This window comes from Eublepharis macularius, chromosome 12 (genome assembly GCF_028583425.1).
Source record: "Eublepharis macularius isolate TG4126 chromosome 12, MPM_Emac_v1.0, whole genome shotgun sequence".
In the NCBI taxonomy this organism is placed as follows: domain Eukaryota; kingdom Metazoa; phylum Chordata; class Lepidosauria; order Squamata; family Eublepharidae; genus Eublepharis; species Eublepharis macularius.
This window is the reverse complement of record NC_072801.1, coordinates 56,654,344-56,669,574: the sequence shown is the minus strand read 5'-3', so window position 1 is coordinate 56,669,574 and position 15,231 is coordinate 56,654,344.

Genomic DNA, 15,231 nt, shown 5'->3' with positions numbered 1-15,231 from the left:
ATAGCTCATTCTGCCATGTCAAGGTGATCTTTCCCTATAGGAAATAGGTAGACAGTCCACCATTTAAAGCTTCACAGAGGGCGGCGTAACATACTAAGAGCACTTGGAAAGGAACCCTCCAAAGTGCCACCAGATGGCAGCAGAGGTTTCTTTGGGATAAGAGCAGACAGCAGAGTGCAGGGTAGGAAGCCAAGCGTCTTTGGAAGTCAGGTCTGCACTCTGCAGTATTAAAGATTGCAACTTTTTCCTGGCAGTGAGCTAGTGCTTGTTACAGCATCACAAGGAGGAGGAGGAGGAGGCAGTAGCAGCATTCCCATACCAATGTAGCTCACTGTTGTGAAAGAGCTTCATCTGTTAGATTTTATGAAAGGGGTGCCATGCCAGCCCTAACCTAAGAATAGATACTCCCTCTTAAGTAGACTGAGAGATAGTTCTCTCTTTGTATTCCAAAATAAGACAATATGGGATCACCCAGATACATTAGTGGCTGGTAGATTCAGGACAAAGGGGTTTTTTTTTCACAGAACACATCATTAACTTGCGGAATCTGTGGCCATCATGACTGCATAGACAGTTTTAAAAGGGCTTACCCAGGGAATTAAATACAACCTCCATCATCAGAGGTAATATACTTTCCAGAGCTTCATGTCCTGCTAACGGGCATCTTGGAAACATCTGGAACCAGATGCTGGACTAGGTGGACCTCCGGTCTGATCAGACAGAGCTTAGTTGTTCTCTTCCCGCTCTAAACAGGAGAAATCTATAATTCTGACATTAAAGTCCGCCTTATCAAATAGCTATTAGAAGCACACTGGCTCTATCAGGAAGAGAGAGGCCGCGTTGGCCGGACTCAGCAGCCCTTCGCCAAGCCAATAGTGTTGATTCCTGCAAAATACAGATGAAAAATGGTTGTTGTTTAAAAAGTACATCTTGGCCTCAATCAAGGGGCCCCTGGGTTAGCCCCAAACATTTTGGGGAAAGGGGTTGTGAAGAGATTCAGGAGGATCTGTCTACTTTGGGGGGTGTGGGCAACAAATGTGGCAAATGAAGTCCAGTGTAGGTAAGTGTAAGGTGATGCATATTGGAAGAAAATATCCTAAAAATCTCGACCTGTACTAATATTAAGGAGAATGTTTATAAAATGATATATAGGTGGTACTTGACGCCTAAGAAAATAGCGTATGGAAATGCTAAGATGTCAGATAAACGTTGGAAATGTAAAAATCATGAAGGATCATTGTATCATATGTGGTGGACTTGTGAGGTGGCTAAACAGTACTGGGGAGATATTTTAGAAGCGATGAATGAAATTTTGCAGATGTCGATAACAAAGAACCCAGAACTATTGCTACTGAACTTAAATATGGAAGATGTTCCTATGCAATACAGAACATTATTATTTTATATGACAACAGCGGCAAGAATATTATATGCGCAGAAATTGAAGGTGCAAGACATACCATCTATTGAAGACTGGATACAAAAATTGCTGTACATGGCAGAAATGGATAAAATGACAAGGCGGCTGAGAGATCAGAATTTAGAAGAATTTTTTAACGAATGGGGGAGGTTAAGACAATATTTAGAGAAGAAGTGGGACGTAAAGGGAAAACTATGCCAACTGGAAAGTTATTAAATTTGGAGATTAAGAGATATGAATCTTTTATCTGATAAAGGGAAGTTTTAACTATTGTTAGATTAAGATTAGAATTAGATTTGAAATCAATGGATATTATTTAGTATAGTAAAGTAAAATGTTAGAATGATATGTAGAGATAAGTAAGTAATAGACTTTGTTATTGGGTTGGAAAGCTGTTGGAAGTCTCAGGAAAAGGGGGGAGGGAAAGGGTGGGGGAATATAGATATTAAGGTTTTAATAGATAAATGTTATTTGTAAACTATGCTCACCTAATAAAATTTTTTTAAAAAAAACATATTGGAAGAAAATATCCTAACTTTAAATATATGACGGGGGAGTCTGAAGAGGTTCAGACAAGAAAAGTTAACTCGTAATCCTAAGAAAAGTTATTCCAGCCTAAGCCCATTGATTTCAATGAGCTTACACTGGTGTAACTCTGTTTTAGGATTGCGCTGTTGGAGTTGTAATGGAAAGCTCGATGAAAATGTCAAGCCAGAGCGCATCAGCCGTGAAACAGGTAGACTCCATGGTGAAGATTATGAGGAAAGGAACTGGAAAAAAATCAAATGGCTTCAAGCTCGAAACAAAGAAAAATTAGGAGCAGTTAATAAGGAAATAGATTAATTATAATATAGATATCTTAAAAATGTTGAGTATAAAATAGGAAATAGCTAACTGATTAAAGACTATTGATATGATATTTTAGGTATAATTTTTAAGGAAAGGGGAAGGAGAAACATTCCATAAGTTAGCTGAATTGCCACATATTTTGAATACACTTTTCTGTTGTCGTTTAAATTTAGTATTTTGTATTTTGCATACGTTTCTGTGCACTTTCTATTGCTATCTATATTTTTCTTTTCAAATATTTTTTTTAACAATCAAATGGCTAATATTGTAATACCCCTGTATAGATCTACGGTGTGGCCTCATTTGGAATTCTATGTGCAGCTCTGTGTTCCTTGTCACAAAAAGGACATGGCGGAGCTGGACAAAGGACAAAGGAGGGCACTCAAAATGTTTAAGGGAGGTTGGGGCACTTTTCCTATGGGGGGAAGGCTAAAAAGCCTGGTACTTTTCAGTTTAGAAAAAAGGGGACGTGATAAAGGTTTATAAAATTAGGCATAAAGCTTTATATATTTGGAAGGTTGACAGGTAATAGATTTGGGATGAACTAAAGAAAATACTCTAGCTGATGAGTAACTAAATTGTGGGATTTACCTGTGTACGGAGTGACGGCCAGGGGCAAGACGGCTTTTAAAGGAGGACAGATCCAGCAGCCGCTGAAAGCCAGGGTGACTAAAGGGAACCTCCCTGTATAGAGGCAGCATACCTCTGTGAGGCAACACCAGAGCTGTGAGGCAACACCAGAGGCAGGCGCTGGGATTGTTAACTATCCAGGGAGACTCTTTGGCCACTGAGTGAAATTCTGTTCTGATCCCACAGGGCTCTTATATTCTTAATTATTTATTTGCTTCATATATACCCTGCCTTTCTCCCCAACGGGGGCCCAAGGCAGCTTATATCGTTCTTTTCTCCTCCACTTTCTCCTCACAGCAACCCTGTGAGGTAGGTTAGGCTGAGAATAAGGGACTGGCCCAAGGCCATCCAGCAAGCTTCCGTGGCAGAGTGGGGATTCGAACCCGGGTCTCCCCCATCTTAGTCCCTCTGACCACTCCATGTGCTGCCTCGTCTTAATGAGATTCGCTTTTTAAAAACAGAGCCCCAGAATATAGACCGAGTGCATTTCACCTCCACTTCAGGGCTGTCTCACGTGTACTAGTAGAAGCAGGTCAATGTTAAACATTTACAGCATTCCTGATTGTACTGCATACCACAGGAAGCAGGGGCATGTCTTTTTGCATTACAGGTAAACTGCAGAGAGCCCTTTCCAGGTCAGAATTTTGTTACAGCAATCGTGAGAAGAGAAGAGAAGAGAAGAGAAGAGAAGAGAAGAGAAGAGAAGAGAAGAGAAGAGAAGAGAAGAGAAGAGAAGAGAAGAGAAGAGAAGAGAAGAGAAGAGAAGAGAAGAGAAGAGAAGAGAAGTATTCGAAACGTCTCTCCTAGAGCTCTCCTGGTGCATAATGAACACAATCTCCTGAGGCTGGGATACGTTTTCACCACACACTGAAAATGCTCTCCAACCTGCGTAAGTGTCCCAGCTCCCATTCTCAGAAGCTGAGAGGTTGCAGTGCTTCGCTAGGCCCAGTCAGCTCCAGTGAGACATGCCCAACGCTGTCAGAAAACACCAACCTCTGGCACCCTTGGGGGGGTGGGGCATGCTCAGCCATGACAGTTACACTGGTTCAGAACATTTAAAATGCATAATGCAGACATGCCCCTGCGATATCCACGCAAATAAGACTGCATCGCAAGAGGCTGTTTTACTTATCAGCAGGGCTTTTTTTCAGGGGGAACGCGGAGGAACGGAGTTCTGGCACCTCTTGAAAATATAATGCTTGAAAATAATATGATTTCAAAGAATCCCATGTGTTTTCCCCTCATTTTCTTCTTGAGAGTTCTGCCACCTCTTTTCCCAGAAAAAAACCCCTGCTTATCGGTATCAGAAGCTTGCAAGTTATTTTAATTCTGAAGGATGAATGCTGATCTGAACGGCATCATATCCCACTGAGGTCTCTCCTTTCCCCAAATCCTGCCCTCTCCAGGCTCCCCCCCCCCTCCAAAATCTCCAGGAATTTCCTAACTGGAGATCTTCTGGCCTCAGTTGGAGGTTGACAACCTTATCCGGTGCTGCTAAATGAGCTATGAAGAGGATGGCCAGCTTTATATCGAAGGGCCTTCTGCAGGTTCCATTCTGCCCTCTCCACACCTCTCCAGTTGCCCTCTGAGTCTGACCCCCATCTATGGGCTGCAATGTCCTGTTTTGCTCAGGGCGAGGGCCCATAGCCAAGGCCGCCTGCCATGTCTCCTTATGATGTCCTGCCTATTCTATAAAATAGCAAAGAGTCCAGTAGCACCTTTAAGACTAGCCAACTTTATTGTAGCATAAACTTTCGAGAACCACAGCTTTCTTCGTCAGATGCAACCTGCAGCCTCAGTTTCCCATCTGCAAAATGGGAGCCCCCCCCCCCACCACAGCCCTCAAGCACAAAGCAGCCCAGTAGAGCTGTTCTTTTAGCCTACTCCTCCTGTATACACACAATACAATCTCTCCCTGAATGAAAAAGAGGAGGGTGTCTTTGCTTGGGCACTGGCGTGGCTCGGGGGGGGGGGCGGGGGGCAGGGGGAGAAAGCCACCCATTGCTTTGCAGAGTCATTACTCTGCGTGCCTGATGGGTTTTTTGCGCTAGTCTTGCAAAAACGAATGCAGGCAGCTGCATTCAGGAATGCACAAAAGAGGGCTCCAGTCTGGGACTCCACTGGAGAATCCATCCCAGCCCCCCCTCCTAATAAAACTTCCAGCACCCAGCAGCCTCATGCATTCAGCAAATATGTAGGAGGATGAGGGCCAGCAACTAAGACCTTGGTGACAAGTTCAGACCTGCCGGCCCATTCTAATCTCGGTGGGAGGCCAAAGTTAATTGTCTATCGAAGCATGATACCATTCAGTTAGCCCGCAGAGGCTGGGGGCTGGTGCTTGCTGTCCCTTGGACCAAGGGCTTGCAGCGGCTCCCAGAACAGGCATAGATCCAGAGGAGTGAGCTGTGTTAGTCTGTAGCTGCAGAATAGTAAAGAATCCAGAAGCACCTTTGAGGCTAACCAACTTTATTGTAGCATAAGCTTTTGAGAACCACAGCTCTCTTCGTCAGATGCATCTGTAGCACAAGCTTTCGAGAACCACAGCTCTCTTTGTCAGATGCATCTGTAGTATAAGCTTTCGAGAACCACAGCTCTCTTCGTCAGATGCGTGAGGCCTATTTTAGATGCCTGAAAGAATCCTTCAACCAATCTGCTGAACAAGACGCTGAACAAAGTGCTGAACAGACACCATCACAGCAGCAATCATTTTCTTAACCAAGCAAAAAAGTAAAGACTAAAGAGTCATTTGATGAAGAGAGCTGTAGTTCTTGAAAGCTTATGCTACAATAATGTGTGAAATAGGGCACAGGGTTACCCAGACCCGCAGTCTGATCCAGTGGGGCTTTTGTGGCTTCTGCGCAGCAGGCTAATGACAGACAGTATGGGACAGGTTGCAACCCGGGCAGGTCATAGCAGATGCATTCACCATAGGTTGCATGCGCTAGGCACCGGCTTCCTTCAGAGGGAGGGCAGAGCAGGAGCGGACGTCTGCTTTCCTGCCGCCTGGCACAGCCTACAGCGATGCCAGTCTGCCAGGCATATGGGACCTTACGTTCCTCTGAGAAAGGGAGCATTGCAGACTCTCTCAGAGTCTGTACCTGGGGCACCTGGGCATTTCTCCCCCCCTTTGGAGGACCTGTGTTTTTCAGCTCCGTCTCCGCCAAGGAGAGGTGGCCAAAACCAGAAAAGGACAACACCAATAAAAGAGAAGCCGCACGACAGAGACTTCTACCCCACCCCTGATCCGGAACATCAGCGAGCTGGAACAGAAGGCATCTGGTGGCACCCAGAAGGAGCAGGACTGTGCGGGGCCAAAGTCCCATGAGGCCTGAGAACCCAGGGCTCCTCAGAGTCAGGCAACGGGATGGGGAAACGTAAAGGAGACAGAGGGGAAGCCGATCATTCCTCTTCATGGAACGCCATGTGGGGTTTTTTTCCTTACGACATTGGGGCTGGACCTGGGAAAGCAAGGCCAGAGGGGACCTTCATCAGTTGGGAAGGGGGGGTTTCTCTCTGAAAAATGGTGTGGGGAAAAGGGTTAAGATTGCCTTCTCCTTGCACTGCAGCTGCAGTCCAAATTGGGGAGCCAGCAGCTGCTTTTTAACGATTCAAAAAAGGAGATCCCGTCCTAAACCCACTTGGTGGCATCTAGTTGTGCTCTGAGAGCTTTTTCACGGGAGTTTTCCCTCTGAGCTTTGCCCCACAGGCCCCCTTCTCTTTCACTTCCCTCCCTCCCTTCTGTAGACACTGGGATTGTTTACTTCATCTATTCAGTCTAATGGGAACGTAAAGTATCTTACCTCATTCTCCTCTCCTCCAGATACTGCGTTAGGCTGAGAGTTTGTGATTGGCCCAGGGTGGGTCACCCAGTAAGCTTCCATGGCAGAGCAAGGATTCGAACCTGGGTCTTTAGATCCTAGCCTGACAGCATACCACGCTGGCTCTCCCATGGCTTCTTAGTTTATAAAACCTGACCTACTTTAGAAGCTCTGCCAGCAAAACATCATTTTCTTTGCTTATCTCCCTGCCTGGTCTTGCTTTCTTCATTCCTTTCTCCCTGCTGGGACAAAGAGTGTAAGTGCCCCCTACTCTCCCCCACCCTTCCTCCAGCAAAAGGTCCACCGATTGCACTGATGAATTGGTGTGGTGATTGTGTCTTAGCATTAGCCTTCGCAATAGATTTGCTAGCTGAAAAATAATTTGCAATGTTTTTGAATGTCACTTCTGTGAAGGTAAAGGTTAGCCCCCTGTGCAAGCACCGAGTCGTTATGGACCCATGAGGGGACATCGCATCACAACGTTTTCTTGGCAGACTTTTGTTATGGGGTGGTTTGCCATTGCCTTCCTCAGTCATCTACGCTTTACCCCCAGGAAACTGGGTACTCATTTTACCGACCTCGGAAGGATGGAAGGCTGAGTCAACCTTGAGCCAGCTACCTGAACCTGCCTTCGGCCAGGATCGAACTCAGGTTGTGAGCAGAGCTTGGGCTGCAGTACTGCAGCTTACCACTCTGCACCACTGGGGGCGGGGGGAAAGGTTCAGTGTAACTCCTGTTTTAAAAAGGCTTATTAAGAGACCTGTGGTTCTTGAAAGCTTATGCTACAATAAAGTTAGTCTTAAAGGTGCTACTGGACTCTTTATGATGTTCCATATGTTCTTGTCTGTCCAATGGGGCATCTTTTCTGACCTGTAACTTGGCACCTTTGTTTCACCCCATGGCCAGGCCCATGTCCTTGGAAGCCGTAGAAGAAGACAGAGGTCAAGGCCTCCCCTAGTTGTAGCCCTCATTCCATTTATTCATCCTTGCCATTGATGGGTCTATCCTCTGACCTAATCCCCTTTCAAAGTTGCCTAAGCCTGTGGCCATCATCATATCTCGTGGCAGTGAATTTCACACGTTGCCTCCTTTTGTCTGCCCCTCAACTGAATTGTGTGTCCTGCTCCCAATTCCTATATTATCAGGAAAGGAAAGTTCCACTCTCTTCTTTCTCCACCCCATGCATAATTTTGTAAAACTACAAAAGGCCCAAAAGATACACTTGTGCCACACTTCACATGCATACAATCCCCACGGCGCATGCATGCCAACTGAGTTAAGGTGGGTGCTAGATCTGGTCGCCAGCTAAGTCTCCGACTTGTTACCTTTACTTTCCTCAAAGACTAAGAGGAGTTAGCATTGCATCTGGCAAAGAGAGCTGTGGCTCTCGAAAGCTTACGCTACAATAAAGTTGGTTAGTCTTAAAGGTGCTACTGGACTCTTTGCTATTTTGCTCAAAGATTAAGGATCTGTATGGCAGGAAAGGAACCTGACTCTGCACACACAGATGCTCGTTTTATCTCCCTGCACACCTCTCTGATTCCACGGGGGATCTTGAGCTGTGTTCCTTCCATTGCGTTTCGGAGAGTCAAAGTGTTGTGGGGGCTCCGCCTGCCACTGGGGGAGCTTTCGTGTGCTCCAGCCAGAAGGAAGCTCGATCTGCATTTCTCTCTTGATAGCCCAAAGCCCGACAGCATTGTGAGATCTCTCCTTGATAGATCCATGATGAGATCATTCTTTGGTTGCAAGCGCCTCTGTCGTGAGTGATCAAGCTGGAGTGACTGCTTTGGCCCAGTTAACACAAACTGGTGATAATGATAATGGTGTCGGTGAAGCCTTCATTCCACAGGGGATTGCTCACCCCCTCCACACCGCCCCCTTTGAAAGGAGCGAGAGTCCAGTAGCACCTATAAGACTAACAAAGTTTGTGTCAGGGTGTGAGCTTTCGTGAGTCACAGCTCACTTCTTCAGGGGGAGCAAGAGTCCAATAGCACCTACCAGGCTAACAAAATTTGTGTCAGGGTGTGAGCCTTCATGAGTCTCAGCTCTCTTCTTCAGGGAGAGCAAGAGTCCAGTAGCACCTATCAGGCTAACAACATTTGTGTCAGGGTGTGAGCTTTCATGAGTCACAGCTCTCTTCTTCAGGGAGAGCAAGAGACCAGTAGCACCTATCAGGCTAACAAAATTTGTGTCAGGGTGTGAGCTTTCGTGAGTCACAGCTCACTTCTTCAGATAGGGTTTTGAGACAGACTCCCTTCTACTCCAACCCCAAATCTATCAGAGCACAAAAGTACTCCACCTTGTGTGTGTGTGGGGGGGGGGGAACAAATCTGCACAATATGCACAAAACAATTATGCACAACTTTACTATTTTGCTACTACATACCAACACGGCTAACTCCTCTGGATCTTTGCACATTCTGTTGTTCATTCCCACGTATCATTTCAGAAAGCAGAGTTCTGCTGAGAATCCAGTTTGAAAATGCAGAGATCTTCACAACGGCGTATCCCACACATTCCCTGAAAGAGAAGCTATGAGAAGAGCCCTGGTACATCAGACCTGTGGTCCATCTAGCCAGCATCCTGCCTCACACAGGGGCCAAGGAGCTATCATGGAGAGCCAACAGCAAGGCTGAGAGGCTGAGGCCTTCCCCTGCAGTTGTCTCCGGCCCTGGGATTCAGAGGTTGACTGCCTCTGAATATGGAGGTTCCCTTAAGTCACCAAGGCTACTCTAGTAGCCGCTGATAGACCTGTCTTCTATCGAATCCTGTTTTAAATTCATCTGTGCCTGCAGCCATCACTGCTTCCTCTGGCAGTGAATTCTACATCTTTTTTTTTTTTAAAAATTTATTGACGTTTAACAAATTCACAAGTTATAATAAATGCAATTTCCTTTGGCAAACAAAACATTATGTGATACATATTTATTATTTATTTTTTTACTTATTTATTTATTATCTTTTTAACCCACCCTCCCCGCAAGCGGGCTCAGGGCGAGGTACAACATTGATTAAAATACAACATAAAAACAATAAACACAGCATAAAAACAGCAATCAATAAAACCATTCCAAGACGGGCAGTCCTGCACTCCTGCCCATCAGCATACAAAAAGGGGAGGTAGTAGTGGGCAGATAGATTACTGTACCCCTTTTGGGGGCAGCCAGCAGTGGACTCTCCATAACCCCTCGTAGAGGGAGACCGGTGGAAGGCTCGGCAATGATGGGCTAAAATTAGCCTCCACCATATGCCTGGCGGAACATCTCTGTCTTACAGGTCCGCCTAAATGATACAAGATCCTGGCAGGCCTGAGTGTCCTCAGACAGAGAGTTCCACCAGGTTGGGGCCAGGACCGAAAAGGCCCTGGCCCTGGTAGAGGCCAGCCGAGCCTCCCTAGGGCCAGGGACCACCAGTAGATGTTTTCCGGTTGAACAAAGCGCTCTTTGGGGCACATACGGGGAGAGATATGACAACAAACTTATAGGATGCTGATATTTTCCATAAAAGTTTTGATAGTTGTCCTTTATGACATCATAACATAACATTTTTTTAGGCTGTTATAGATTGTTTTCAGGTATATATTCAAAAAATGGATACTATTTTGTTATGAAATCAGTTTCATCTGGAAAGTGTTCTGCCTGAAAGATATCATGAATTTTCTCTTGTATATAATGGCCCCAAACTTTGGCCGTCCAGCTGTCAACGGATGGTGCTTTCGACGATTTTCAATTTAGAGCTATTACTGATTTGGCCGCTACTAGAAAAATACTTATCCATTCTTTTCTGATTTTAGGGATTGCAAAGGTGTCCCATTGATCCAAAAATATGATTTCTGGGATGAAAGGGATTGTGTAACTTGTTATATTTTTAATGTGTATTATTACATCATTTGTGAATTCTGCATCTTAATTACTCCTTCTGTAAAGAAGTATTTCCTTTTGTTCATCCTGAATATAGTGACTATCAACTTGATTGGGGTCCCGTGAATGCTGGGTGAGAAAGAAACAGCTCTCTCTGTCCACTCTCTCTACCCTGAGCATAATTTTATAAAACTCTATCATGTGCCCCCCCCCCGGTCATCTTTTTTCTAAACTAAAAAGTCCCAGACTCTACAGCCTTTACTCATAGAAAAGGTGCTTTAACCCTTTAATCACCTTGGTTGCCCTCTTCTGTACTTTTTCCAGCTCTGCAATGTCCTTTTGAGGTACGGTGACCAGAACCGCATACAGTATTCCAAATGAGGCCACACCATAGATCTATACAAGGACATTATAATATTGGATGTTTTATTTTCAATTCCTTTTCTAATAATCCCCAGTGCCTTTTTCACTGCTGTAGCACTGATTCGACATGTTCATTGAGCTCTCCGCTAGGACCCCAAGGTCTCTTTCGCTCAGCCTCAGCCAGTTCACACCCAATTAACATATATTTGAAGATGAGCTGTTTTGTTCCAATGCGCATCCCCTTACAATTGCCTGCATTGTACTTAATTAACCACAAAGTTACTTACTCACAGGATTTCTGGAGATTATCTTGGAGCTCTGACTCTCAAAAGCTCCTACCCTGGAAATCTAGTTGGACTTTAAGGGGCTCCTCGCCCCGACTCTTGCACACTGCCCAGAACAGTTTCATGTCATCTGCAAACTTGGCTACTATACTGCTCAGCCCCAGTTCCAGATATTTTATGAACAAATTAAATAGCATCTGTCCCCACACCAGTCCTTGTGAGACTCTACTCGTCACTTCCCTCCCTTGTGAGACCTGCCTGTTTATTCCTGCTCTTTGCTTCCTGTCTTTAAATCTATGCCAACATGAACGTGAGCTTGCCAGAGCTTGACTTCTGGGGACTTCCATGATGTGTTAGTCCATCTGATCGGCACTGTACAGATGTGGGGGGGGGGGGCTCAGAATGTGCTAGGGATTAGAGAAGTGAGTTTGTACACAACACTGGAACTGTATTATAGCTGTCCTTCCACGCTCTTGAGAAAGAATTCCCGAAACAGGAGTTCAGCTTGTGACCTGTTGAGCGTTTTGGGTAGCTGCGCCCCTTTTCCAGCGTGTTCCACATCTCCGCTGCGGCTTCTCCCACCCGGGAGTCAGCTTCCACGCTTGTTCACGTCGCTGGGGATACCCGCAGAGTGAAAGAAGAGAGATTGCTCCATTCATAATATGAAAGACTTTGGAGATTTTGGACTCACTGGTGGATTGTTCAAGTTTAATTCTATTGCATGAATTGGTGTTGTTACAATATTGTAGAGCATTCGCACCCAGCACTTTACAATTAGAAAGTATTTTGATAATCATCCTTAAGGGTTTCTGTCTTGGTTTTTGTTAGTTGCACGGTGCACTTTAAGGAATTATAGGTCTTCAGACCTTACTGCTGTAGGTTCTCTTTTCCTATTGCAGTTTACTATGCTGCGTTGCCCTTCCTTCTTGTTTCTAGCCCCCAGGTGGTGGCTGGAGATCTCCTGGAATTACAACTGATCTCCAGGTGACAGAGATCAGTTCACCTGGAGAAAATGGCTGCTTTGGAGGGTAGGCTGTATGGCATTATAGCCAGCTGAGGCCCCTCCTCCAACTTCACCCTCTCCAGGCTCCACCCCCAAACCTCCAGGAATTTCCCAGGCTGGACCTGGCAACCGTAGAACGTGCTCATTTCTCTGTTCAACAGGGCTGACACTTTGGCAAGGATCTGGAGGAATCGCTATCGAAGGGAGCACTGCCACGAGATGTGCAAGGGTGCTAGCAAAAGCAGACCTTAAAAGGGCAAAGAGACATGGCAAGGAAGGGGGGAGTCTATCAACAAACACTAAATGGAACCTCCCTGTTCAGAGGCAGTATGCCTCTGATTATGAAGATGCTGGGGCCACCAACACGGGATTAAGTATCCTTTTCTCATTTACTAATGTCTGAAGAAGGGAGCTCTGACCCTCAAAAGCTGGCACTCTGAAAACTGGGTGGGTTTCTAAGGTGCCACCGGACTCAAATCCTGCTGTTTCACACCCTGCCTGTTTATCAAGGTGGGGAGCGAAGGGTCGAACCGGCTTTCTCCTTCCTGCAGGGCTGGGAGGCAAACTAAATCTGCAGAACCTGCGATTTGCATTTTATAGACAAACCCAGAGGTGTGATCTTTTTCTCCTGTGTTTTGGGACCCAGAGCTGAATCCCTGCTTCTGAACTAGGATCCATTGGCCGGAGTGAATGGGCTTGGAGAGCAAGAAGCTGGAAATCTGGATCCTCCCCCACACCTCGCCCCCAGCCAAACCCACCCTTCTCCATCAGAGCCAGCAGAATGGAATATGTCCTCAAGGCACGCTTCGAATGCAGTTCGAGCCCAGCGACTCCTTCGGGTGCAACAGAATTTTCCAAGGAAGCAGCTTTCCTGAGTCAAAGTTCCCAAACAGAATGAAGTTTGATCAGCCCCAATAGCCACATCAAAGGGTGGGGTGGGGGTTACAAAGAAGGGCCAGTGGGAGTCCGGATAGGTACAATGACACCCACTGTATGATCCTCCTGTGTGTGTGTGTGTGTCTGTGTGTTATGTGCCATCAAGTCGCCTCCAACCAATGGTGACCCTATGAATGAAAGACCTCCAAAATGTCCTATCACCAGACTTACTCAGATCTTTCAAACTGGAGGACGTGGCTTCCTTTGTTGAGTCCAGCCATCTCATTTTGGGTCTTCCTCTTTTCTTACTGCCTTCTACTTTTCCTAGCATTATTGACTTTTCCAGAGAATCTTGTCTTCTCGTGATGTGACCAAAGCACGACAGCCTCAGTTTTGTCATTTTAGCTTCTAGGGAGGACTCCGGTTTGATCTGATCTAGTACCCACTTATTTGTCTTTTTGGCTGTCCATGGTACCTGCAACGCACTCAGAATTTTGAAATGTGGTGAATGTGGTTTAGAATTGCTTATGCTTTATTTCAACATTGTTTCAGCTCTGTATCTGATTTCTGCTCATTTTCAAACCTCTAACCAAACAAGTAGAGATCCCGCCACAACTTACTAACTAAAAATTCAAATTACAAACACTGCAGTTTACAAAATGAGTATAATATGTAATCCAAAATTCTAGGCAAAAATTCACTTTTAAACAAAACAACCAATGTTGGCAAAAATTTCGTCATATTTTCATGGACCTCTCAAAGACAGCTCTCCAAAAGGTGCATAATTTAGTCCATAATTACAAGTCATACTGCAATGTATGTTTCCAAGGAACGCCCAGGTGGTCCTTCGGAAACACACATTGCAGTCTTTGAAAATGTCAGGTGATAAAGGTGATTCTTGATTACTGGAAACGAGGTGGCAAGCTGGTTCCTTGTCGAGCGGGGCCTTGAGGGTGTCTTCTCTGAAGAAAAAAGGAAGAGAGTTAGCAAATTTTGGAAATCATTACACGAGGACACTTGATTGGATTTACCTGAAAAATTTAGGACCTATACTGTCTAGATCAATCTGATGTCTATATATGATTTTTTGAGTGTATATTGATGCCTATTTGCACTATAGATCCAGAGGAGTTAGCCGTGTTAGTCTGTAGTAGCAAAACCGAAAGGAGTCCAGTAGCACCTTTAAGACTAACCAACTTTACTGTAGCATAAGCCTTCGAGAACCACAGCTCTCTGTCAGATGCGTGCTTTCATATTTGCACTATGCCACTTTAAGAGGTCCTTTGTATCTTACCTGAGAGATTCTGGACCCGTTTAAACAGGATACTGTTTAGATCAATACGACATCTTTGTATCAGAGAATCAAAGAGTGTTCATTGATTTATATTTGCACTATGTCCCTTTAAGAGGTCTGTGGTAGCACGACGTGTAATTTTTGCCAATGTTGGTTGCTTTGTTTAAAAGTGAATTTTTGCCTAGTATTTTGGGGCACATATTATACTCATTTTGTATACTACAGTGTTTGTAATTTGAATTTTGAGTTAGTAAGTTGTGGTGGGATCTCTACTTGTTCGTAACTCGCATTTGTTTTCGTGTTTTCAAACCTTTGCAAATTTGCATTTCTATACCCAACTGCAATGTCTATTGTCCCTGATGTTGATTGTATTAACTTAACACTGAGTGACCCACCTTGAATCTCAGTGAGAAAGGCAGACTATTAATAACAGCAATAAATAAATGCAAAATGTAATTAGCCTGATTAAAGCTAGGAGTTACACAGAGGTGGGAAGTGCAGAAAATTAGCTCCTGAAAATTAGCATCTCTGAATACTGTAATTGAAGGCAATATCCATAATCTAATTAAAGTGCATTTTGTGGCGGAAGGCAATAAGCCCAAACCTTTAGATGCAATAGATTGGATTTCAACAACCTGAGGTCATCTCTTCTTTATATTTTGAACAATAACCATTTACTGATGCAATAAACAAAATAAACTATTTGGCACGTGGTTTTTAAAGAAGAAACATCTAACATTTTCTACTACAGTCACTTAAAACACTTTCTTTTAGGAAAATTCCCCATGAAGTTTATGTGCTTGACTTTTTCAGCCCCAAGAATTCCATATGCTG